This window comes from Hemitrygon akajei, chromosome 5 (assembly GCF_048418815.1).
Source record: "Hemitrygon akajei chromosome 5, sHemAka1.3, whole genome shotgun sequence".
Classification (NCBI taxonomy): Eukaryota; Metazoa; Chordata; class Chondrichthyes; order Myliobatiformes; family Dasyatidae; genus Hemitrygon; species Hemitrygon akajei.
The window spans coordinates 148,500,235-148,524,498 of NC_133128.1; the positions used below are offsets into that span (position 1 = coordinate 148,500,235).

General features: G+C 42.4%; 1 protein-coding gene across 15 annotated transcripts in view; it reads right to left on the reverse strand.

The window, feature by feature from the left end:
* The window catches only part of map2 (microtubule-associated protein 2), a 288,679-nt gene that overhangs the window by 226,782 nt on the left and 37,633 nt on the right, over positions 1-24,264 (reverse strand). For 12 of the 15 annotated variants that reach the window (XM_073046820.1, XM_073046815.1, XM_073046814.1 and 9 more), the window contains one exon: positions 19,243-19,292. The exons of the other annotated variants lie outside the window; for them this stretch is intronic. The gene's annotated coding sequence lies outside the window, so the exon portion shown is untranslated. The remainder of the gene's footprint in view (positions 1-19,242; positions 19,293-24,264) is intronic. 15 annotated transcript variants of the gene reach the window in all.

Consider the following 24,264-nt stretch of genomic DNA (forward strand, 5'->3'; position numbering starts at 1 on the left):
TGAAGAATTAGGAATAGATTGACAGTGATGGAAAAAGCAGCTGACATCAAAGGTTAAATGCAAGTGAAAGCCCAGTAAACCCAATATTGTGGGGCTGTCAGTGTGAGTATAAACATCATAGCACTCAATTGTTCAATGCCACCCCTTACCCAGCCAATTTCCTTCCCATGCAGAGTTAGACAAGGTATAAAACAGGTGGAAAATAGGAAATTCAGTAGATCATTCTCTACCCCTAAACTGTAAATGTCCCAAAGCTTTTATCACAACTGTTAAAGCATATACACATTTCGTGGGTTCATCAGCCTCCGAAAGTCACATTTCCTATGAATGTATTTTCCAGATACATTTTACGTGATAAAAGAGGGGGAGGGGATGTGACACCAGCCACTTAAATAACAATCATCTACTCAAAACTTGCACATTATATTCTTGTTGTATTAATGATCAAATTATACAAATTGCACATTTTGAATTTTGAGACCAAACTAAATGATCTTGTGTTATTTCCCATAGCCCTGTGTAGTTCTGTACACTAAACATCAGCTATCCTGCTAAAAAATAGAAAACTGTATGATTAAAAGTAATGATACTGAGGATGATTTGCTAATTGCACTTCAATGTATTTCCCATGGCTGATTCACTGAAAGAAGTAACATTAACAATAATTGTGGTGTATCAAATTCCTAGCACATGAATAACCATTGTATAATATATCCACAAATCCACACTAACCAGCTTGTTACCTCAACTGGTCCACAAGCTTAAAACACTCAGACACAGTGAATTCTGCCAGTTGGCTCTTTCATCAGAGGTGATTTCAATGACAAGCATGCACCATGACTTATTGTTAATACCACAAGTCACCATTCTGGTTAAGAAGAATTAACAACCAGATTAATCACACAACAGGGGTTAAATTTTGAAGTAACACTTAAGAAATTATCATTCTCTTGCAATAGGATATTTTCATCTTTTGAAAATGTTTCAGAAGAAAAAAGTACATTTTAATCCAGAATATTTGAGCTAATCTTTACTGCTTGTCAATTTAGCAAGAACTAAATGTTGAATGCTAAAAACTCACAACTTTAATGGAAAGTGATTGCATTGTATGATTTCTTGTTATTTTTTTTGGCGAATAGTCCATGTTACATCTACTGGCACATTGTTTAGGTTCAGAACAAACAATAGTGCTTGCACAGTGGATTACTTAATCAGGTTTAACTGTATAAAATCAGTTTATGACGGTGTCAGATTGTTATGTTTGTGCTATTGGAAGGCTGGGTAGTGACGAATAACACACACAAGAGACAGAGAAGTGAGGAATAAATGTGCAGCTGTCCATTTTGCTTGGAAGTCATCTACCCAAAATGCCCTCTCACATTATGTTCAAGATGTAACACGCAGGGAACCCTGACAGTAACCCAGAGGGATCAAAATATACATGAATACATAGTATATCCCTTCCCCCATATTTTAAAGGCTTCTCTACTTTCCCATACACAGATCAGCTGCTAAACACTCTGAACTAAAGGAAGAGGGTAGACTGCTTCTATTCCCAGACATAACCATGGGGATTACTCTGCCCCATGTGCTGAGGGTTAGTCACAAGAGATTCAATCTGTCAGAAGGCAGTTTGTTCCTGTGAGGGTACTGGCTACCTAGGGATGATGGCAAAGTCATTTTATCTCTGGGTGGTGTATGTAAATATCTAGGCTTAGGTACTGCATTATCAGTAGGAGCAGCTCAGAAAGGACAGGTGATGGGAGAGCACTGGCTGTGTCATTTGGTCTTAACAGATATCCTGCAGTCGTTGTCTCAGAATCCTGTCCCATTTCTCTAACTGGATCTAGATTGGTCAGTTTGTGTTGGTTTTCAGTAGCCTCAGAAGTGGCCAACAGCTGATCAATGTATCTTCTCCAGATGCTGTGGTTACTAGTTTCCACTGTGAATGACATAGGACCACTGTGTGCTACCACCGTTGCAGGAATCCACTTTATTTCAGAGATGTAGTTCTGGGCAAGTACTCATTCTCCTGCTGTGAAACTTCTGTACCTTGCTTTGGCACATCTCTCTGCTTGGGTTTTCTGTTCATTTAGCACAATCTGTTTTGTGTTTGGGGACCTATGCAGATCAAGCTGGGTGCGAAGCTGTCTCTTCATCAGTGCAGTGGCGGGAGCCTTTTTGGTGGAGTCTTGAGGTGTGTGTAGTACGTTAGTAAGAAAAATGCTGAGATGCTGGTTGAGGGATCCACTACCCAGTGAAGTCTTGAGGTTTTGTTTTCCATTCTTTGTACAAATTGTTCAGCAAGGACATTAGTAGCTGGATGATATGGTGCTGACTTAGTGTGCTGAATACTGTTTGTTCCCATAGATGCCTTGAACACTTCAGACAGGAGTTGTGGCCCTCTTTTTCTCTTACAAGCTGTTGAGGAAACCCAAAATGGCTGAAGATGGAACGTAGCTTCTCAATGCATTTTTCAGATGTAGTGCTCTTCATGATGGCAACCCTGGACCATTTGTTCTATATTTCCACTACAGCAAAGAAAATGTGGCCTTCTCCAGGTCCTGCAAAATCTATGTGAATCCTGTGCCATGGTTCTTCAGGCCATTTTTATGGATGCAAAGGACCAAGCTGAGGAACATTTCTCACTCGCTGACAATATGGGCACATGCTTTGGCCTTTTCTTCAATGGTTACATCCTGTCCTTGCCACCAGACATAGCTGCGTGCACTTTCTTTCATGCATACTACACTACAGTGTCCTGCATTTAAGCTTGACAAACACTTGCTTTCTTAATGGTGGAGGAATGACAACATGGCATCCCCATTGTAAACATCCTGCTTGGATTATGAGCTCCTTCCATTGAGCCTGGTAAAGTTTCAATTCTATGGTTGGCTCTCCTTTCCATTTTTGAGCTACCATGTCCATCACTTTAGATAGAACAGGGTCAGTATGGGTGTGCTTCAAGATTTGTTATTGGAGTTGTAGGTACTTTCTTGAAGTAAAAGATCTCTTTCAGGGATGACTCTGGAGCTGGAACAGCCAAGGGAAGTTTGGATAGTCCATCAGTCCTCGAATGGTGCTTGGACCTTTTCTGCACTTTATATTGTACTGATGTGCAGATAATAACAGAGCCAACATTGTATTCAACTACCAGCCAGGGATAGAATGCCCACAAGTGGACCAAAAATTGATGTCCTGGGGTGATGATCTGAGTGTAGTGCAAATTGTCAACCAACCACGAATTGAGGACATTTCCTAACTCCAAATACAATTGCGAGTGCTGCCCGCTCGAAGTATAGTGGCTTTCAGCTTGCTTAATGATCTTGATGTGAAGGCAACTGGATGCTCTTCACCTGATGGTTGATGCGTCGCAGGCCAACTTCTGGGCAATGACAGGCTGAACGGTGTGAATGCTTCAGAAAGTGACAAAGCTGCTTTGGCCTTTTAAAAAGGCACTTCACAGCGATCTGTCCACTGCCAATGTGTTGATTTATTTAAAAGCTCATTAAGTGGTTTCAGCATGCCAAGTAGGTTAACAGCAAACTTTGCCTTGTATGTTAGTAGTTCTAAGAAATGTCTTAAATGACTTACGTTTCTGGTAATGCACCCTCCACAATTGCCTTCACTTTTGATAGTGCCTTGTGAAGCCCTGAGTTGTCGATTACATGGACCAACTATTCAATCAAAGGTCATAAGAACTCACATTTGTCCTTCTGGACCTTTATACCAGCACTCTTGTTGAATGCCATGCTTTGCCACAATGGTAACTTTATTCTAAAAGTTAGTAGTGTTACGTACCCCGTAACTGGGTCACTTACCAGCAAAGATAGAGAGGTCCGTTGAAGTCTGATGGGACTATTTTTAACAGTATTTATTGATAAAAATACACAAATATAATATCAATGCAAACATACAGATAATATACGTCGTCAACACTAAATCTAAAAGTGCGGGTATAATAATAATCAATAAGAAATAGCTCTATCGTTGTCTAGGGGATAATGTATTGTCCGATGGAAATATAAAAGTCACTCAAGTTCATTTAGGCTGCAGCTTTTGGTTGGAGAGACAGGCGGAGTTTAGAACTTGCCTGTTTTCCTTTCTATGATGTCGATCCTTCGAAATGTCATCGGTGTCCTTTTCTTTTTTAGCTAAGCCGTCTTCCGTGGTCAGTCCCACCAATTCCGAGGCAAATGGAAAAGGACGCACGTGGGCTTTCCACCGGCTTTCGCTATTAAATGCTGTCACGGGATTTCTATCGTTTCTCCTGGTGCGTCTGAAAAGGGATTGTTCCCCAGACCTTCTTTTATCCTTACTCACGGGGTCTCAGATATCAATCAGGTTGGGAGGATGCCATCCCCCCCAACCAGCCCACGTTGCTCATTCCTTGAGGGCATCGATGAATAGCATAGTGCTCAATACACAACTCCATCTCCAAGAGACAATGGCCATCAGCCCACGTTGCTCATTCCTTGAGGGCATCGATGAATAGCATAGTGCTCAATACACAATTCCGTCTCCAAGAGACAATGGCCATCAGCCCACGTTGTTCATTCCTTGAGGGCATCGATGAATAGCATAGTGCTCAATACACAATTCCATCTCCAAGAGACAATGGCCGGTTCCCGTGGCTTTGAAATCGCTGAGGGCCAGGACATTCCAAACCCCCTGTGGATTCTGCGTCTCTCTCTCTCATTTCCTGGGTCTCCTGACCTGAATTAATAGCGATCTTGCGATTCTCAAAAAGGAGGGGGCTACTTTCTACCCTTCGGCCCCTCAGAGTTGGGGCGCAGGCGTAACAGTAGAAACTTTATGAACTTGGGAAGATACGCTTAATAGCTGTGCTTCTTGATCTGCTATCTCCATAGCTGTACTAATCTCAATTGCCTTCTGTAATGTTAGTCTGTCTTCTCTAAGCATACAATTCTATCATGTAACACGTCATTCACTGACTGCCCAAAATCACAATAGTATCAGCACCGCCTCGAACTGCAAAATAGAATCGCCTTCTTCTTGATTCCTCTTATGAAATCTACACTTCTCAGCAATAATAAAGTTCAGATGAATTGTGGACCATTAAGTCTTTAACTATGTCCTCAAAAGGCTTATCACCATGATTAGCAGGTTGCACTAGACTCAGTAATATTTTATGTTTTTGCCAGTGTAAACTATTTAAATATCTCAGTATATGAACTCCACTGTTCTGCCTTTTCATTCTACGGCCCCATACTTTCCAACACTGTCACCATTTTCAAACATAATCACATTGCAAGATAGTTAACAAGTCTCGTCCGTCTCTCTCCTTCTATCTCTCTCTCCCCCTCTCTCTCTCGTGTTTTAGTTAACCATTCCAATCTCATTCTCTCCCCTCAGATTCTTCACTCACCATGCTTCCTGCAGCCGTTTCTGTTTGCTCATTCAAATTACACGGCGGTACACCACCAGCATTGCACACAGACCTTTCTTGCCAAAGGGAACAAAATAATTAATATCACATGAGGACTTGTCACCTCGTCACATGTTTGTGGTACTGGCAAGCCAGGAGTCCATGAATAACATACATGAGACAGGGAGCTGTTTGCTTTAAATCATCTACCCAGAACGCCCTCTCACATTCTGTTCAGTACGTAGCACACAAGGAAGCCTGAAAACAACCTGTAAAGGGTTGAAATATACATACAAATACATAACATAGATGTCACAAACGATCCACAAATATTTCAATCTAAATGTGTTCAACAGCTGATACTGCAGCAATCCCCTGCGTAAAATAATCCCAAATCAGCAGCTAACATCTTTAAAACATCCAACAATGCTGGACTTTCAGTGGAAGTGTTAAGTTAAAAATAAGTGAAGCTGCAATAGAAACAGTAAAAATGAATTCTGGAGCCAAATAACTGATGAACAGAATTTATTCTCAATAGGAATTAGAAGCCGCAAATTTAAAACAAGAGATGTGCTCAGCCAAAAATTACATACAATTGTACTGCATTTAGTGCTCTTGGTGTGGCTTCTCTACATCAGTGAAAGAACACAGCAGGGCAAGCCAATTAACAGAGTACTTGCACTCAGTTCATAATGCCCATCCCAAGTTTCTAGTTGCATACCATCTTCATTCACCATCCCGCTACCACATCGACCTTTCCACCCACTCTTCTCCACTGTCCAATGCAAAATAGAGGAACAATCCCTCAATATTCCACAGCCCAAATGGATGAACATTTGAGTTTTCTAATTCCAGGTAATCCTGCATTTTAATTCTTGTTCCCTCTCTCTGTCTCCCTCCATTTGATTGCCTTCCGGTCCTCATTTTTTACCCTTTTCCCACACCTCTTCTAGTACTCCCATCACCTTTCCTTGCCTGGTTCTACCCACATATTTCACCCACAACCCCCGTTTTCCATCTTTTACTGGTTTTAATTGCCTTTCAGTTCTCCCTTAATGGCACCAGTTATCATCTTCCTTACCAGATTCCAACACTGAAAGCCTGTGCTTCAACTCATCACTCTCCAAAATGTCTCCATCTTCACCCTTCTCCTCCCCCACCGGATTCCATCTTACCTTTCTCATTTTTTCTGTCTTGCTCAATTTATCACTCACCTATCTGTGTCTCTCAACTCTAACACGTACCTGGCTCGATCTGCCCAGCATCATTCAGCACTCTTCGGTCCACCAATAACCTTGGGGCTGTGCTTCTCTACTCTCCCTCCCCACCCTAACACCAGCTATCTCCCCACTCAGTACCAATGCAGGGTTTCAAATAGCAACATCAATGAGTTCTTTTCCCCAACTGCAGCTCAATCCACTAAATTCCTCCAACAGATTATTTCTCCTTTCTTGAATATTTCTTTTCTGGAGTCTACCCATTTCCTAACAACGCACCGCCAGCACTGTTCAATGCCCAATTACAGTAAACGAGACCAGGGAGGCAAAATAAAGTATGTTTCAATTAGCAGTGGGAGCTATTGGATCCAAAATTACATCAGCACAACGACATGAAAACTCCCCAGTCAGACCGATAAAAATAAGAAAGAAAATGGAGTAGCAAGTCATTCTGACAAGTTCCAAACTGCGAAACAAAGTCAACATTAACAGCTTGCACAATGGAGGGAGATTACAAAGAAATATATCACAAAGGACAAGAGGGAAATGCATTCCAAGCCTACTAACTGTATCTGCCAAGAAACTGGGCTATAGTCTGGTCCCTCGATAATACTAGCTATTGGCAAACAGATTGCTCCAACCAAATCAGCATGTGGGGTTCTAGATTTAAACATTTGGTCAGTTTGTATTGCTTCTGCAAAAGTTATTTTTACACTCAAGACCAAATAAAAGCTCAAATCAGACAACTATGCCCTTCACTTTAATTCTGGCATTGCATCGTTTGAAGTTAAATTACTGTGTTTGAAAAATAAAATGACATGAAACTGTCTTCTGTTTTCTTTAAAGAAAAAAATATCAACGTCATCACTGGAGAGGGGAAAACTTTGACATATTACGGTGTAAAAGAAATATAGCCATTTGTTGTTAGCAGGCACATTCCTATTACAGACTGTTTTGCTGTTTGATGATAAATTCCAGGTATTTGGAGAAATTTGTGGTCACATCCAAAAATTGATGTGAATAATTTATAATTATGACAAGGAAGAAAGTTAACTCAATTTATGTTATAGGCTCTCAGAATGCCAAATTATAGTCAGCCATGTTTACATACAAAAGAGTTTGCTAGATATATCATATGTAATAGTGGTATGATCAGAGCAGAGTTAAGGTTACACTGCTGTTAAAAAGAATAGATCAAGGGACCAGCAGCACCCTAGGCTGTAACAATATGGCTCAGAGTGGAAATTTGTAAAGAATAGCATGTGGTGGCTCACCCACGTGGCAAGCGAACTGGCTCCAGCAGTCGCGGGCGAGTCCGCAGCCAGTGGCAACCGAGAGGGCTCTGAGTGCAGGGTAGACCTCAGCCCGGAAGCCGACGTCACTTCCACCCCGCCAAGAGTGGGGGGATGCTGATAGCGGGCACTTAAGTGCGTGCGGATTGAAACAGTAAACAGTTCAACCAGACCCTGCTCGACTCAGTGTGTTGCCTTCACTCATTGCATATAAGTGCGACAACGTTGTTGACCCCAACGGTCCAACAGCATTTGGACCCAGCATGAACGACTCAGCTCTGCAGAACACAGTTTCCCTTAAACTGTCAACCTTCTGGACCACTCAACCCCTGGTCTGGTTCAAGCAAGCGAAGGCCCAGTTCCAGGTCAGGCAAATTGTCTCAGATGCCACCAGGTATTACTACGTGGTGGGTGCCCTCGACCAGGAAACAGCGGGCTGCGTTATCGACTTTCTGCATCAGGCCCTGGCAACAGACAGGTACGAGGCACTCAAAGCCCTGTTAATCCACACATCTGGCCTCTCCCGCCACGAACGGGCCGCGCGGTTACTGCATACTGATGAGCGACATACTAGCACTGGCAGGTAGTCAAAAGCCTTGCCTCTTTTTTGAACAGATCTTCTTGGAGCAAATGCTAGAAGACACCCACCTCCTGCTAGCAGATGAAGTCTTCAGAGACACGCGCAGGGTGGCTGCCCGCGCAGACGTGCTTTGGTGTGCCAAACAAAATGGCGGAACCACCATCGAAATTAGTGCCGCGGCATGGCCGAAAGCCCAGCCCTCCCACACCCCAGCAGCAGAGCACGTAACACCCACACCAAGGGACGGTACCACTTATGAGTCTTGGTGTTTTTACCATCAAAGGTGGGGTTCTGGGGCCCACCGCTGTCGACCGCCACGCTCGTTCCAGGGAAACGCCAGGACCAGCCGTCGCTGATGGCTATAGCAGCTGGTCACTGTGATAGCCTCCTCTACGTTTGGGACAAGCACTCTGGGCGTAGATTCCTGGAGAACATGGGGGTGGAAATCAGTGTCCTTGCCCCCACGAGCCACGATACCCAAAGTAGAAGAACAGGACCAGAACTTACGGCAGCCAACAGCAGCACCATCCGCACCTACGGCACAAGAACCATCCCCTTGCAGTTCGGTTCCAGCCGCTTTACATGGACATTTACGCTGGTCGCAGTATCACAGCCATTGCTGGGTGCTGACTTCCTCCACGTGCACTGCCTGCTCATGGATTTGAAGGGACGATGATTGGTCGATGCGAAGATGTTCCAGCCTTCCTCCCTCAGTGAGGCCAGGTTACCAGCCCCGCACCTGAACTCTGTCACGTATTCCAACAACGAGTTTGCCAGAGTGTTATCAGAGTTCCCATCTATCATCATGCCGCAGTTTTCCTCAACAGACCCCAAGCACGGCATGATGCACCACAACCCCACACAGGAACCTCCCCTTCATGCCCTGGCCCGCAGGCTACTGCACGACAAACTCCATCTCGTGAAAGAGGAATTCAAGAAGATTGAGGAGATGGGGATTGTGCGGTGTACCAACAGCCCGTGGGCTTCCCTACTCCGTATGGTGCCCAAGTCCACGGGAGGGTGGAGACTGTGCGGCGACTATAGGAGACTGAACGATGCCACCATATCCGATCGCTGTCCGGTACCACATATCCAGGACTTTACAGCCAACCTGCACAGGGCGCGCATCTTTTCGAAGATAGACCTGGTCCGAGGGTATCATCAGATCGCAGTCCACCCGGATGATGTACCCAAGATGACCCTCATTAACCCCTTTGGCCTGTTCGAGTTCCTCAGGATGCCGTTTGGGCTCAAAAAACGCAGCACAGACGTTCCAGCGCCTGATGGACGCAGTAGGGCGAGATCTGGACTTTCTGTTCAGCTACCTGGATGACATGCTTATCGCCAGCCCCTCCCGCTAGGAACACCTAGCACATTTACACCTGCTCTGCTGCCACCTAAGCGACTACGGCCTGGCTATCAGCCCCGCCAAGTGCCAGTTCGGCCTACCCGCCATCGACGTCTTGGGATACCGGATCGATCGCCATGGACCTGTGCCCCTGCCGGCAGAAATTGAAGCCATCCACCAGTTCGCCAGACCCAGCACTGTTAAAGGCCTGCAGGAATTTGTTGGGATGGTTAACTTTTACCACCGTTTCCTGCCCTCAGATCACACGACCCCTTTTCGGCTTGATGTCCAGCAAGGTCAAAGAAGTCACCTAGACAGAGGAGGGGACAGTGGCTTTCGAACAAGCCAAAAACATACTAGCAAACGCCACTCTCCTGATCCACCCCCGGGCCGACGTTCCCACTGCCCTCACTGTGGATGCCTCCGACGTGGCAGTTGGCGGCGAGCTCGAGCAGCTCATCGAAGGCCAGTGGAAGCCGCCCGCTTTCTTCATCCGGCACCTATGACCCCCCGGAACTTAAGTACAGCGCTTTCGACAGGGAGCTGCTGGCCCTGTACCTTGCTATCCGGCACTTCAGGTGTTTCCTGGAAGGGAGGGAGTTCACGGTCTTCACAGACCACAAGCCCCTCACTTTCACGTTTGCCAAAGTGTCGGACCCGTGGTCGGGCCGCCAGCAACGCCACCTGCCGTACGTCTCGGAGTTTACCACCACGATCAAGCTCATCTCTGGGAAGAACAACATGGCAGCCGACGCGTTGTCACGCACCTCCATCCAATCAGTGCACTCTCTGTCTCCGGGGGTGGATTATGCGGCATTAGCTAAGGCGCAACAACTGGACAGTGAGATGCTGGCGTACCAAACCGCAGTCTCAGGACTCCGCCTCAAAGACATATCCATTGGGTCCGAAGGTAATGAGCTCCCTTGCAATGTGTCCACTGGGCAACCTCGGACTATTGCCCCGACCACTTGGAGGCGCCGCGTTCTCAACACCTTCCACGGTTTAGCCCAACCTTCCATCCGGGCGACTATCCGGCTGATCGCAGACAGGTTTGTGCGGCACAGCCTACGCAAGCAGGTCGGGCGCTGGGCCAGGACATGCACGCACTGTCAAACCTCCAAAATCCAGAGGCACATGAGGGCCCCAGGGCAACCCTTCTAGCCGACACATAGGAGGTTTGAACATGTCCACGGGGACATCATCGGCCCACTGCTGGTTTCAAGAGGAGCAAGATACCTGTTCACCATGGTGGACAGGTTCATGAGGTGGCTGGAAGCTATCCCGTGGCATGGTTCAGACTCCCAGCCCACGTCACTTCAGACAGGGGTGTGCAGTTCACATCAGTTTTGTGGTCTGCACTGGCACAACTCCTCGGAACCCAGCTCCACCGAAAGACTGCTTACCACCCGCAGTGCAACGGCCTGGTGGAACGTTTCCACAGGCACTTGAAATCAGCCCTGATGGTATGCCTCCGAGGGCCAGACTGGGTTGACAAACTCCCCTGGGTGCTGCTTGGCATCTGCACGGCACCCAGGGAGGACCTGGCCGCATCATCGGCCAAACTTGTTTATGGTGCCCCGCTCACAGTTCCCGGTGAGTTTGTGCCAGCACCCCGTGGCCAGAAGGACACACCTACGGTGGTCCTAACTAAACTCCGGGTGCAGCTTGGAACACTTGCCCCAGTTCCGACATCCCATCACGGAACAACACCCTCTTTCGTGCCCAAGGACCTACAACAGAGCGAGTATGTTTTCGTTCACCGAGGCGCACACAGACCACCCCTGCAGCGACCATACGAAGGACCCTACAAGGTGGTGCACCATAATGGGACGACCTGCGTTCTCGACATCGACGGTCGTGAAGAGACTTTTACCATTGACCGTCTCAAACTGGCACATCTAGACCTGGAACGCCCGGTTGCGGTGCCACCCCCACGACGACGAGGCCGGCCACCTGAAAGAACTGACAGTGTGCAGGCTGTGGACTCTGCACCTCCTAGCGCCGGTTCTGGGGGGGGGGGGGGCATGTGGCGGCTCACCCACGTGGCAAGTGAACCAGCTCCAGCAGTCGCGGGTGAGTCCGCAGCCAGCGGCAACCAAGAGGGTTTTGAGTGCGGGGCAGAACTGGGCTTGCAAGCTGACATCACTTCCGCCCCCGCCAAGAGTGGGGGGGATGCTGGGAGCGGGCACTTAAGCGCACGCGGTTTGAAACAGTAAACAGTTCAACCAGACCCTGCTCGACTCAGTGTGTTGCTTTCACTTGCTGCGTATCAGCACGACAACAAGCACCTCTTTACAGGCAGCCACAGTAAGAATGCTCCTTGACATTAAGTTCTTCTTCAGTACCCTGGTAATTAAAATCAAAAGTCCAGTTTATTGACATATGCACAAGTACATGTAAATACAGGTGCAATGAACAACTGACTTGCAGCAATATCACAGGCACGCAGCGTCATAAAAACAGCATTCACAAGAATAACATAAATTAGACATAATTTATGCACAATGTTTGCAAGAACACACAATTAGAGCAAAAAACAAGTCAAGCTTAGTGTGAAGTGGACATAGTGTTGCTCAAATGTAGTGATTAAGGTTTTACTAGTTGGTTTAAGAACCAGGTGATTGAAGGGAAGTAGCTGTTCTTGAGCTCAGTGGGTGTGAGACTTCAGTCCTCTGTGCTTCCTCCTCAATGGATGGTGTGGCCCAGAGGATGGGGATAGCTGTTGCCTTTTTGAGACCACTCCCTCTGTTGATACTCCACAGTGGGGAGGTATATGCCCGTGATGTACTGGTGAGCGTACTACCCTTTGCAGCGACTTCTATTCCTGTGCACGGTGAACACTGAGCTCACAGCTGACAAACAGTATCCTTATGTAAAATTCCTGACCATGATGCAACCAGTCATGATACTTTCAACAGTACACCTGCAGAAGTTTATTAGAATGTTCAGTAACAAAACAAACCCCCTTAAACTCCTAAGTAAAAACTCTGACATGTGATTGTGTCCATGTGCTGGGGTCCAGGACAGATCATCTCATATGGTAACAACCAGCTGACTCTCTCTACCACCTGTTTCCCAATGTAGACTGATTCATGTTTATCCTCAGTCATCAACTATTAACTCTTCAGTTTTGGTGAAAATAAGCGAGAAGTTGATGCTGCGGCACCGCTCAGTTAAGTGTCCCATCTCGCTATGCCAGGCTGACTCATCACCAGCTGTTTGTCACTCTGTCATCGAGTCTAATGACGGCTTTGGAGCTGTACTTAGCCACCAAGTCATGTGTGCACAGGTGGCAGAGCAGGAGCTATGCATACAACCTTGAACAGTACCTGTGTTGATGATCAGCAAGGAGGAGAACTTGTTCTCTGCCAATGAGAGAGCCATAGTGGGGTGTGTCAGGAATGGACAGGAGGAGGAGTATAGGAAACTGATGCAGGACTTTGTGATATGGTGCAACTCAAACTACCTGCGTCTCAATATCACCAAGACCAAGGAGATGGTGGTGGACTTTAGGAGATCTAGGCCTCATATGGAGCCAGTGATCATTAATGGAGAATGTGTGGAGCAGGTTAAGACCTACAAGTATCTGGGAGTACAGTTAGACGAGAAGCTAGACTGGACTGCCAACACAGATGCCTTGTGCAGGAAGGCACAGAGTCGACTGTACTTCCTAAGAAGGTTGGCGTCATTCAATGTCTGTAGTGAGATGCTGAAGATGTTCTATAGGTCAGTTGTGGAGAGCGCCCTCTTCTTTGTGGTGGCGTGTTGGGAAGGAAGCATTAAGAAGAGGGACGCCTCACGTCTTAATAAGCTGGTAAGGAAGGCGGGCTCTGTCGTGGGCAAAGTACTGGAGAGTTTAACATCGGTAGCTGAGCAGGCTACGGTCAATTATGGAAAACTCTGAACATCCTCTACATAGCACCATCCAGAGACAGAGAAGCAGTTTCAGCGACAGGTTACTGTCGATGCAATGCTCCTCAGACAGGATGAAGAGGTCAATACTCCCCAATGCCATTAGGCTTTACAATTCTACCGCCAGGACTTAAGAACTTTTTAAAAGCTATTATTAATGCTTTTTGAGATAGTGATTTAGATGCATATCATATTTTTTTTACTGAGTTAAGTATTGTATGTAATCAGTTTTGCTACAACAAGTGTATGGGACATTGGAAAAAAGTTGAATTTCCCCATGGGGATGAATAAAGTATCTATCTATCTATCTATGTCTCCAGTTGCAGAGGGATGTACAGAGGCCCAGGTCTTGAAGCATGATGATGACTTTGGATGGGATGACTGTGTCGAAAGTAATGCGATAGTCAATGAACAGTAGCCTAACGTACAAGTTCCTGTTGTCCAGATGGTCAGAGCAGAGTGAAGAGACTGAGAAATCACATCCACTGTTGACCTGTTGTGGCAGAAGGCAAATTGAAGTGGATCCAGGTCATCCCTGAAGCAAGAGTAGATTAGTGCCATAACCACCCTCTCAAAACACTTTACTATGCTTGAATTCAGAGCTACCGGGTGGTTGTCTTCAGGCAGGTCACTGCACTTGGGTGTTGATAATGTCTTTTTGAAGTAAGTCAGAAGCTCAAGACAGCAGAAGTGAGAGGTTAAACATATCCATAAAATACTCCAGCCAGTCGGTTCACACAGATCTTTAACATCTGAACTTACCTGGTTGAGTATTAGGAGCCAGGTGTTAAGATTCCATTTTTGACTGATATTCAAGTATCTTACAGAAAGATAAAGACATGCAGTGCTAGAAAGCCTAGTTGCTGAAACTATGAATTTCACACACGAGTGTCTGAATCCAACTACTAAAGACCAGGTATGAGCTATCAAACCAGATAATATATGGATATGTACCAAGAGTCAACAAATTGTAAGAGCCCGTTGAGATAGTAAACTACTATACAAACACATGGTAAAAAGGAGTTCACAATATTTATTGAGATAACTATAGCAGACTAACTGGAGCAGATGGAAGTAAACATGTTTTTGCATCTCACTGGTCATGAGGGCAGTCGTGGACAAGAATGTTATCATCCAATGAAAGCAAATTATGGACAATGACTCATATGCTCTATAAGCACGCTGAAACCCCATCACAGAAATGGAGCAGTTGATTGTTACTAATCCTTGCATGCATAGAACTTGGGGTAGAAAGAATCCTTTAATACTTCCTTAACAGAGCAAAAATTGTAAGCAGATAATTGCAATTTTGCAGATTTACAGTATTTTTTCAGCAGTGACCAGGGTATCTGTGGAATCTAGGAGTTCAAATCAAGAAAATGGCTACTATGTAAGACACTGTTGATTTTAGAAAAGTACTTAGAGATATACACAGCTGTTTAAATCCAAACAAGAAATGGTGGATGGGTAAAAGACAGATGTGTATGTGGTGAAGTGGAAGACAAAAGTAGAATAGGAACAGAACAGCCAGTGTTGTTTAAACATTACAAATATTGTGGATGACAACCGGAATGGCTGACAAAGTAATGTGCTGTTTGAGGGGTAAAGCACATTAGTTGAATTGTAAAATCATTTCCACAAGCAGTACAGAGGAATAGTCACAGAAAGTACAAGTAGTAAGATGAATTATCCAAGAATTCAGTCAGAGTCAGGTTCAGATACTAGTTGAAAACAATACACCTGCTGCCAGGTGAGTTAAATTCTGCAGCAGGAATCGGAATCTACATTTCATTTGGGAAGAAAGCTATTTGGAATTTCAGCAAAGACAGCTTGCTGTCCTTGTAGGGGTTGCAATCTGCCTTTGCTACTCTTTCAGAAACTCATTCAAAGTGTTGGAAATGCCATATAAGATAGTGGGAGACACAGAATTAGACATGAGAACAGTGATGAACACATGCAGGGAGATATAATTGGGAATAAAGAGAGAAAAAAAAGTTGAAATTGAAGGATGCCTCCTTCAAGCATTATGCAATTACCATAAATGAACTAAATCCATCAAAGCTCAATACAAGAAAGGAGTATAGATCCAATGTACAGTGTGAATAAAGTTTTCTGGGAATCAGTATTTATCTAAGCAAGCACCTGTTTGAGAGATGTGCATGAACCATTTGCAGAGACATGAAATGGTGTTGGTTTGGACATCCATGAGCAAACTGTTAAATGAATGAAGGAGACATGCTTTGATAACTTGATGATAGGAAGGAGCAGACACTACACACAGGTGTCTCAATTAAGGGTCCAGGGCAAATGCTTTGTGCTTATCCAAGCTGGCTTCTGATGGATTATTTTTTAAAGAATTTGAGAACAGGTGATTATTGTGGGAAAATGCCACTGAGTTGGAAGATCAGCCATGATAGTTCTGTTTGTAGCAATGTCTTATCCTCTTATGGAGGATCATTACACGCAACTTGCAAATTGGTTGTGTATACAAGCATTCTCAATAATTCAAAACATAATTAGGATACCAAGCTTGAAACAAACAACATAGCAGGAAATATTATAATTTTACAGCCAGAAGACTACCAAAAACTTGTTATGATGTGGCATTTGAACAGCATTTTGAGGGAAGGAGACAAAGAATAAAGTTTAAACTGTTCTTCGACCAATACCTCCAATAAAAATGAACTGCACAACTAAAGTGACCTGATTTTCAGAGAGACAAGGATATTTGTCCACAAGTTATAATGGATTGAGCTGATCAAACATTTGAACTCCTCACATTTAAGCCTTTGAAGAGCTAAAGCAACAGCCCGTTAGCTGAGGGTGAGTGAGATCAGGGACAACAGAACATAAGCAGAGGCATCAGAGGCACGAACAAAGAAGAAATCGAAGAAAATGCTCCAGCAAGTACCAGATCAACTGTAGGTAAAAGTAAGCTCAGGAGTCAAAACCACCTTTCAAGCCCCTGGAATTACTTTGCAAAAAATGTTTCTGCTTTGCTATCAGTTTCCTCCTTTTTGATGCTTGTTCAAAACCTTAACCAAGCCCTGGGAAATGTTTATTTTCCTAGTATCTTCTTATGCATATCATTTTGTTTGATGCTATGAAGCATCAGTAACATTTTAAAGACACAATAAATATTATTGCAATTTCTCAAAGACTATCATTTTCAATATCAGAACATAGGCCGCAGCTAAGCAAAATAGTTGTGAGAGTTTAAAAGAAAACACAATGAGACAGCTGGATAAATGACAGGGAAAAGGAAGAAATTAATTCCAGAATAGCCCAGAAAACAGTTAACAGGCAGAGAAACACAAAGAAAATGAGCTCCATAGAATAAGAGACAATAATGCCAAAAAGAGATATAAAGCCATAATAAATAAAATTAGAAACATAAGATGATTAGAACTGGAGATTAATTGCGTAATGGGAAATAATGTTGTAATAAGGAATTTCACGTAGATGGGAAAAGTATCCCATTCACTATTTTGGGAAATCAACTTCCTATAAAGCAGCCATTCAATAGCCATTCATTATCTAAGGGATAGTTTACCAACAAATTAATCCCCAAGTAACCAATGGTGACAGACTTCATGAAGACACTAGTGAGTTACCCAAAAGGCTGACAGTTTGATTTCTAGATATTATCACCTGGCTTAACAGAGAATATCATTATTACCAAACAATTACAACCATACTTCAAGAAAGTGGTATCCATCATCAAGAATCCTCATCAGGGACCTGCCCTTTATTCATTATTACCATCAGCCAGGAGGCACAGGAGCCTGAAAATCCACATTCAACATTTTAGGAACAGCTTCTTCTCCTTTGCCATTATATTTCTGACTGGTCCACAACTACCTCAATACTTTTCTAATGTACCATTCAGTTTTTATAAATTATTGCAATTTTTTATGTCTTGTGCTGCACAAAACAACAAATGCCATGCCAATATCAGTGATAATAAACCTGATTCTGAATCTGGTATCGGAAAGGCATAAAACAATGGGAACAACCAAGGGGCTCCTGAAAGTGACAAATTAATGGCTAGACACTTAGATTTTCACAAGGCCCCAAGCCAAGAGACAAATTGTACAGAAATTTAGGAGTACACAAACTAGAATTATGTATATTCCCAGAGGTAAAATGGCAGCTAGAGGTATGTAAAGTGTGTAGGAAGACAAATGGAAACACCACAGAGTTAGACACACTGCTATAGAAAAAACACCCCGGAGAGCTATCACTGTTAACAGTTGGAGACTCAGAGAAGATGAGTTCAATATTATTTCTCAATATTTTATATAAATTTGCAAAACACTTCTTTTTCTCCAATAATTGTTTCTCTACCGATTAGATTATGAGTACTTTGGTGTACACAATGATCTGTAATTAATACAATTTCCTTAGTTTTGGCACTGCAAAGGTCTGATTGTTCTGTGAGCTAAACTCTCCATTTACAGCTTAAACTCAATTGCATGTTCAAAAATAAAATGCCATTTCTTTAAAAAAAAGAGGCAGGATAATGCTCGGGAGAGAATAGCATGTATGATGTGAGAGTCTCCAAAGTGTCACTTGGGAATTAAATGTTTAGAAATTTCTCTATTAAAGGAAAGCATCAGAATCCAACAGGAAGCATTCAACGACCCTGTAGGACAAGCAGGAGAAAATTGTCAAGGCTCGAGAGATTATACTTAAAAGACCATTGAATGCAAATTGCTTGCCAGAGGACTGGAGAGAGGCCTATGAAGTAATCACGTTCACAAAGGGTTAATCCATTTAATTACAAGCCAGTTTGACATCTGTGAAAAAGAAAATTGTAGAGTCCTTAATTACCATACACATAGATGGAGGAAACAATATAATAAATAGGTAATATGGATTTCAAACAAAAACCTCAAATGTCTTTGGGGAGGTAACATAAAAGATTGAGAAAATATGGACTCTCAGAAATCCTTTGACAAGAAACCATATGGAAAAAGAAGTTTAACAGAATTAAATGACCACCAAACTGGATTAGAAGGAAGAAATTATAGGAAGAGTTAAAGGTTGCTTTTGTTTTGCATTCTGGCTAAAATTCATAGGATCCAGTCTTTACACTGTGCCATTTAGAAAGCATATATATAGGGCTAGATGGAGCACTGAGATACAAGAGATGCAGTTAATCCATTACAGATTAAGGAATGACCTACTGGGATGACAACATGGAGTCACATAGTTAAATGCATCAAGTGGAATTAAACATCTGCAACCAAAGGGCATGTTGGGTAAAGTAAATCTAGAGGTAACTTAAGTAGAAGTAGACTGAGTAATGAGGAAGACTAAAGAATTAACACGTAGGTTCACTGCACAATAAAGGCAGCATCATTAATTGAGTAAATGGAAATATATATTTTTTTTAAACAAATGATGAAAATACAAAAGCCCATATAAAACCCACAGTAAGGCATTTGCTAAAGTACCGTATGCAATAATGGACTTACATTAAAGGAGGGTATAGATCTTACCTGAAGTACCTAGGTTCTTGACTTGAGGGGTGGAATAATTTTGAGGCAACCTGATTAAAATAATTAAAAATCTTTTTAGCATGCTAAATGATAGATAATAAAACTTTCACAGTGCCATGGGAATAAGTTCAATATATAAAAGGCAGCAATGGATAAGTTGTTCAGCAAATGTTCTTTTTCTAATGACTGAGGCTGTGGAATACATTGACGGCTGCTGTGGTGGATGTCACCTCCCTGTCAAGCGGTGAAGCAAATTTTTGACCAAGCTAGAAGTGGTGCTTATATAAAATTCGAGTCTTTCTGATTAATATTCACAAATATGATCACCTCCATTGACTCCCATCAGCTAAAAGCACTGGAAAAGAATTTTTTATAATAAGTACATCTCCTATTTGTAACACACACAAAATGATGGAGGAACTCAGCAGGCCAAGCAGCATCTGTAGAAAAGAGTACAAATCTATTGGCACAAAATGCTGGTGGAATGCAGTATTCCACCAGCATTTTGTGTGTGTTGCTTGAAATTTCAGCATCTGCAAGTTTCCTCGTGTTTGTGTTTTTAAACAGACCTATTGGTTCCCCTTTTTTAAAAAAAGACTTGGCCTTAGAGATGACACATGCAAGACATGTTCAGTCATGTAACTCAACTCAGAATATCAAGACTTGCCAAACAGGCTGAAGGACCATCTGGCCTGTTCCTTCTCATTAATTGTATATGAGGAAATAAAATAATTCAGAAGTTGGAGCACAATGACAATACAATTCAGTTAGAATAAAAATCAGTGAGATGTTAAATATTGGTATTTACATGACATGTGGTAATCATACATACATCTGCTATTTCTAGTTTTAAGGGGTCCAGAATAGGTAGTCATAAAAGCAAAATTAAATACAAATGATTCTGATGGGGAACCATTGTAAACTGCAGCCAGGAAACTGCACAGAAATGTATTCCCAAAGAATAAAAACATAAAGACTAAATTTAGCCAGTCAGGCTGCATCTGTGGAAAGAGAAACTCAGTTCTGAATAAGGGACATATGCAATTCACGTATTTAAACATATAACTCAATGAATAATTTAAACGAACAAGAATGTTTCATCAACCGATATTTATATAAGATTATACAGACGTCCACAGCATAGTAAATTTTAAATTGCCCCATTCAGACCTAAAGATTTAAATACAGTGGAGGCCTTCTTACTCATGTGGGATAATATCTTTCCTGACAAGGGGGTTCACTCTGCTTGGCAGGTGAGACTTATGGCTGTGAAAACTATCTCAGATTTGATGGTGCTTGTAGGAGTTGACTCTGAAACATCAAGAAATGGTTTTGACAGCAATAGCCACCTTTCTTGTTCTTCCTTTTTCTTCTGCTTTATCCATCTTGATCTTGGGAATGTACATTTAGTTCACTCAAGTATTCTCTTATTAATCCTTCTATTGCTTCCTTCATGATATGATCTCTCCTCTCAGTTTCATCACCCACGCCATCTGTCAAATCCTCTGATTCTGTATCTCCATCAACTCCTTCCTTTTTGACCTTCCATTCAGCCAGCTGGGCGTTGATCTTTGCATCTACTTTTACAAGCAGCTCTCACTTGAAGTTCATGCAACAACCTTAATGCACACAGAGTACATTCTGGTTCTTTATAGTCACAAAAGCCAAAGCTCCTTGAACTCTCTTCCACTTAAAACCATAAATAACTGCCTGATTAGCAGATCAGAAACTTTCGCAGATACATTGCCTATAAAATCTGTTGTTGTCGGACCACTGTTTTAGTCACATTCGCGTTTCCTCTGAGCAGCATAGCCCTTCCAACCAAAGGCACAGAGGTTGGTACCAACATCTGCTTGTCCTCTGTTGGGCAATGGTTCACGGCATTCAGCACGGAAACAGTAGTGGCATCATCAATTACCTTTCTTAATTTGCTTTTAGTTGGTTTCATTGAAGGGGATGTGGCATGCAAATGGTGGATGGATCTCCAATCAGGTTGTAGTTGTCTCAGCCAATCACATCCCAATTAATAATGGCTTCAGTTCTACATATTCCTGCATTATTTTTTCGATGCTGGCCATTCTGTTTTTACCAGATACAAGCTCAATGTGGCCTGCTGGATTTTGTATCTCACTGCTATGAATGTCATTCCCACGGGAATCACCTTCAGTACAATTTCTTAGTTCGATATCTGCAGGCTTCAGTTTAATATCTCAGAAATGTCATTCAAACTCATTTATTGGAATGACAGAAAGAGCCAATCCAGTATACAATTCAATTTTAATTAATTTAGCCATTCAGTTCTAGTGTAAGCCATATTGCTCATCTCTTGTCAGTTTTTACACTGCAGATCTCAAGAATACACAGTCCTGTGTCACTCTTATCATTATCAGATTTTTCTTCAACAGCATGCAGATGAGCGCACTTTTTGACTGCAACTTAACTTTTTATCTTTTTCTCTTCCCTGTGCAGTCCATTTATTTTTGTCTCCCCAACATGCTCTTTGCATGTGCTCTACTTTGTTACATTTTCTGCGAGTTTTGCCCTTAAATCTGCATTGGTATTTTGTTCGTGAGCTCCTGACATAATGGTTTCACAATTTGCTCAGCCAGGCTGGTTTCTGTTTAGACACTGCAATTTCATTCATGATTACTTTCATTTCTGACTGCAACTCAATTGCATCTCTGTCTGGAGTTTCCATTGAAACAATGATTTCCACTGGTCTTTAAAATGTAGGTTGTGCTTCAGTTAGGAGCTGTTCTTGTAAGACTTCACAAACTACCGTAGATTCCGGACTACAGAGCGCACCTGATTAAAAGCCGCTGGCTCTAATTTTAGAAATAAAATCAATTTTTTAATTGTAAAGGCCGCACCGGATTTTAGGCCGCACCGGATTTTCGGCCGCAGGTGTCCCACGTTGTAATATGAGATATTTACACAGAAAGATATTACACGTGAGGATTTTTTAACTTTTAATTAAATCCATATGGTAACAAAAACAAATACATATTGCAAATGCTTTTTTTCGAACCGTGCCCGTAACGCGGCTACTTTTAAATACGTTGCGTATACTTCTTTACTGAACAACATTCCAATATCTCCTAACGACTGGTAAAAAATATATATACTACAGCCTACCAGGAAAAGTTATTGATCACCTTTAACTTAAAAGCAGCGTTTTCGCTCAGATCCAAAGCCGCTCGCGTAATGCGCTCCCCCCCTCCTTTCCGTTTATCGCAAACCGGCATTTTCCCACAAGACACCGCGAAACCGGGTGTGACGTCATAGCATCCCGCGATGTAGTACAGAAAACATATAGTTAAAACTCTTCTAACTTTAACTAGAAAATGAATTACTAAGCGAAAATATTATAAACTAAGTATGCCATAAGGCAGCACAATGCTTTGAGTGTTTTCCATGTTGATGAGGGTGAGTACAAATGACTGATTTACAATAATTTAATTGTGAAAGTGCGCTTGATTTATCGTACAATTTCATTGGACCTCTGTGAACTACTCATCAATTTTATTGGTCTACTGTTATGAGGCAAAATGTTTACGAGGCGGCATGAAAAAAATCATGCATTAGCCGCTTCGGATTATTGGCCGCAAAGTTCAAAGCTGTTCAAAATGTGGGAAAAAAGTAGCGGCTTAAAATCCGGAATCTACGGTAAATGACTTCATTAAACCCATTACTGAATTGACAATGCTCAGGCAATCTCTGCAATTCAGCCACTTACGCAGAAATGGATACCCCTTCCTTTCAATTTTGCTTATATAACCTAAAGAGTTCTGCAATTAACAATGGCTTCAGATCTAAATATTCCTGCATTACTTTTACAATATCAGCAATGCTCATTTCTGCTGGTTTGGTTGGAGCAGTCAAACTTCAAAGCAAAATGTATGCCTTTACACCCAACAAACTCAGCAAAAATTGGTCTTCATCTCTCATTGCCCACAGGAAAAAGAATGTCAGGATGGTGTGTCATAAAATGTATGTACTCTCATAATAAACTTTACTTTGAACTTTGATTGGCTATTTCATTTGCTTTAAAATATTGTTGATTTAGCTCAGTATACATATTCCAGTTATCTTTTGTGTAATCAAATGTATCAATGTTTCCCAACGTAGCCAGCCATTTATGCTCTTTTTTATTATACCGTAATTATCATCCAGTACTCAGTCTTTATTAACCCATGAATTCTTCTGTTTACTGCCTTTAAAAAAAAAACTCAACAGTTTGCACATGTTGGGCTGTGTTTTATACATCACCATTCCTTACTGTGCTTTATTTAGTTTGAATGTCTTGCTGTGCTTCAACAGATTGATAGCTGTCTCGGGTTCATTTTAAAAATATCTTATCATCAATGTTATGTTTTGCAACTTCAAAACATTTAACTTAAAGATAGACTCAGGAGTCTGAAGTACTAGTCTAACTTCGAATTTACTTTAAATGAGGCGTGCACATATCAGGTGGTAGTGTGATGACAATATGCAATTCACATATTTATATATGTAACTTGCAATGAGATATTTAAGTGAACAAGAATACTTAATCACCCAATACATTAACAAGATTACTCGAATTTTAAATACACAATATCCCCCATATTGGAATTATCTCCAAACCTAACAACATCAAAGAATTGCAGGCCCACTTTCCCACAAAAAATCTATTCAAATGTGATTGTAATCTATTTCCTTCTGTTATGTTTTTGTCTGATAACCAATTTAGTGCTATATAAAAATATTACTGTAGCTCACATCATGCTCGTGTTTGATAATAACAACAAATGAGGTGATCCAGCACAAATTCATGGGAGCCCCTCCCAACAGAGACCAAATCTCATTGTTCCTTAGGAGATTACCAGCATACATATACAAGGAAGATGGGATCCATTATATTTGCTACATTTCTTTCAAGATTCATCTTACTTCATCTCTACCTTTTTAACAGCTTCTTCAAGAATAAAGCCACTGAATAAATTGGTAGATCTGTTAAATGCCTTGTCTCTTAAATACAAT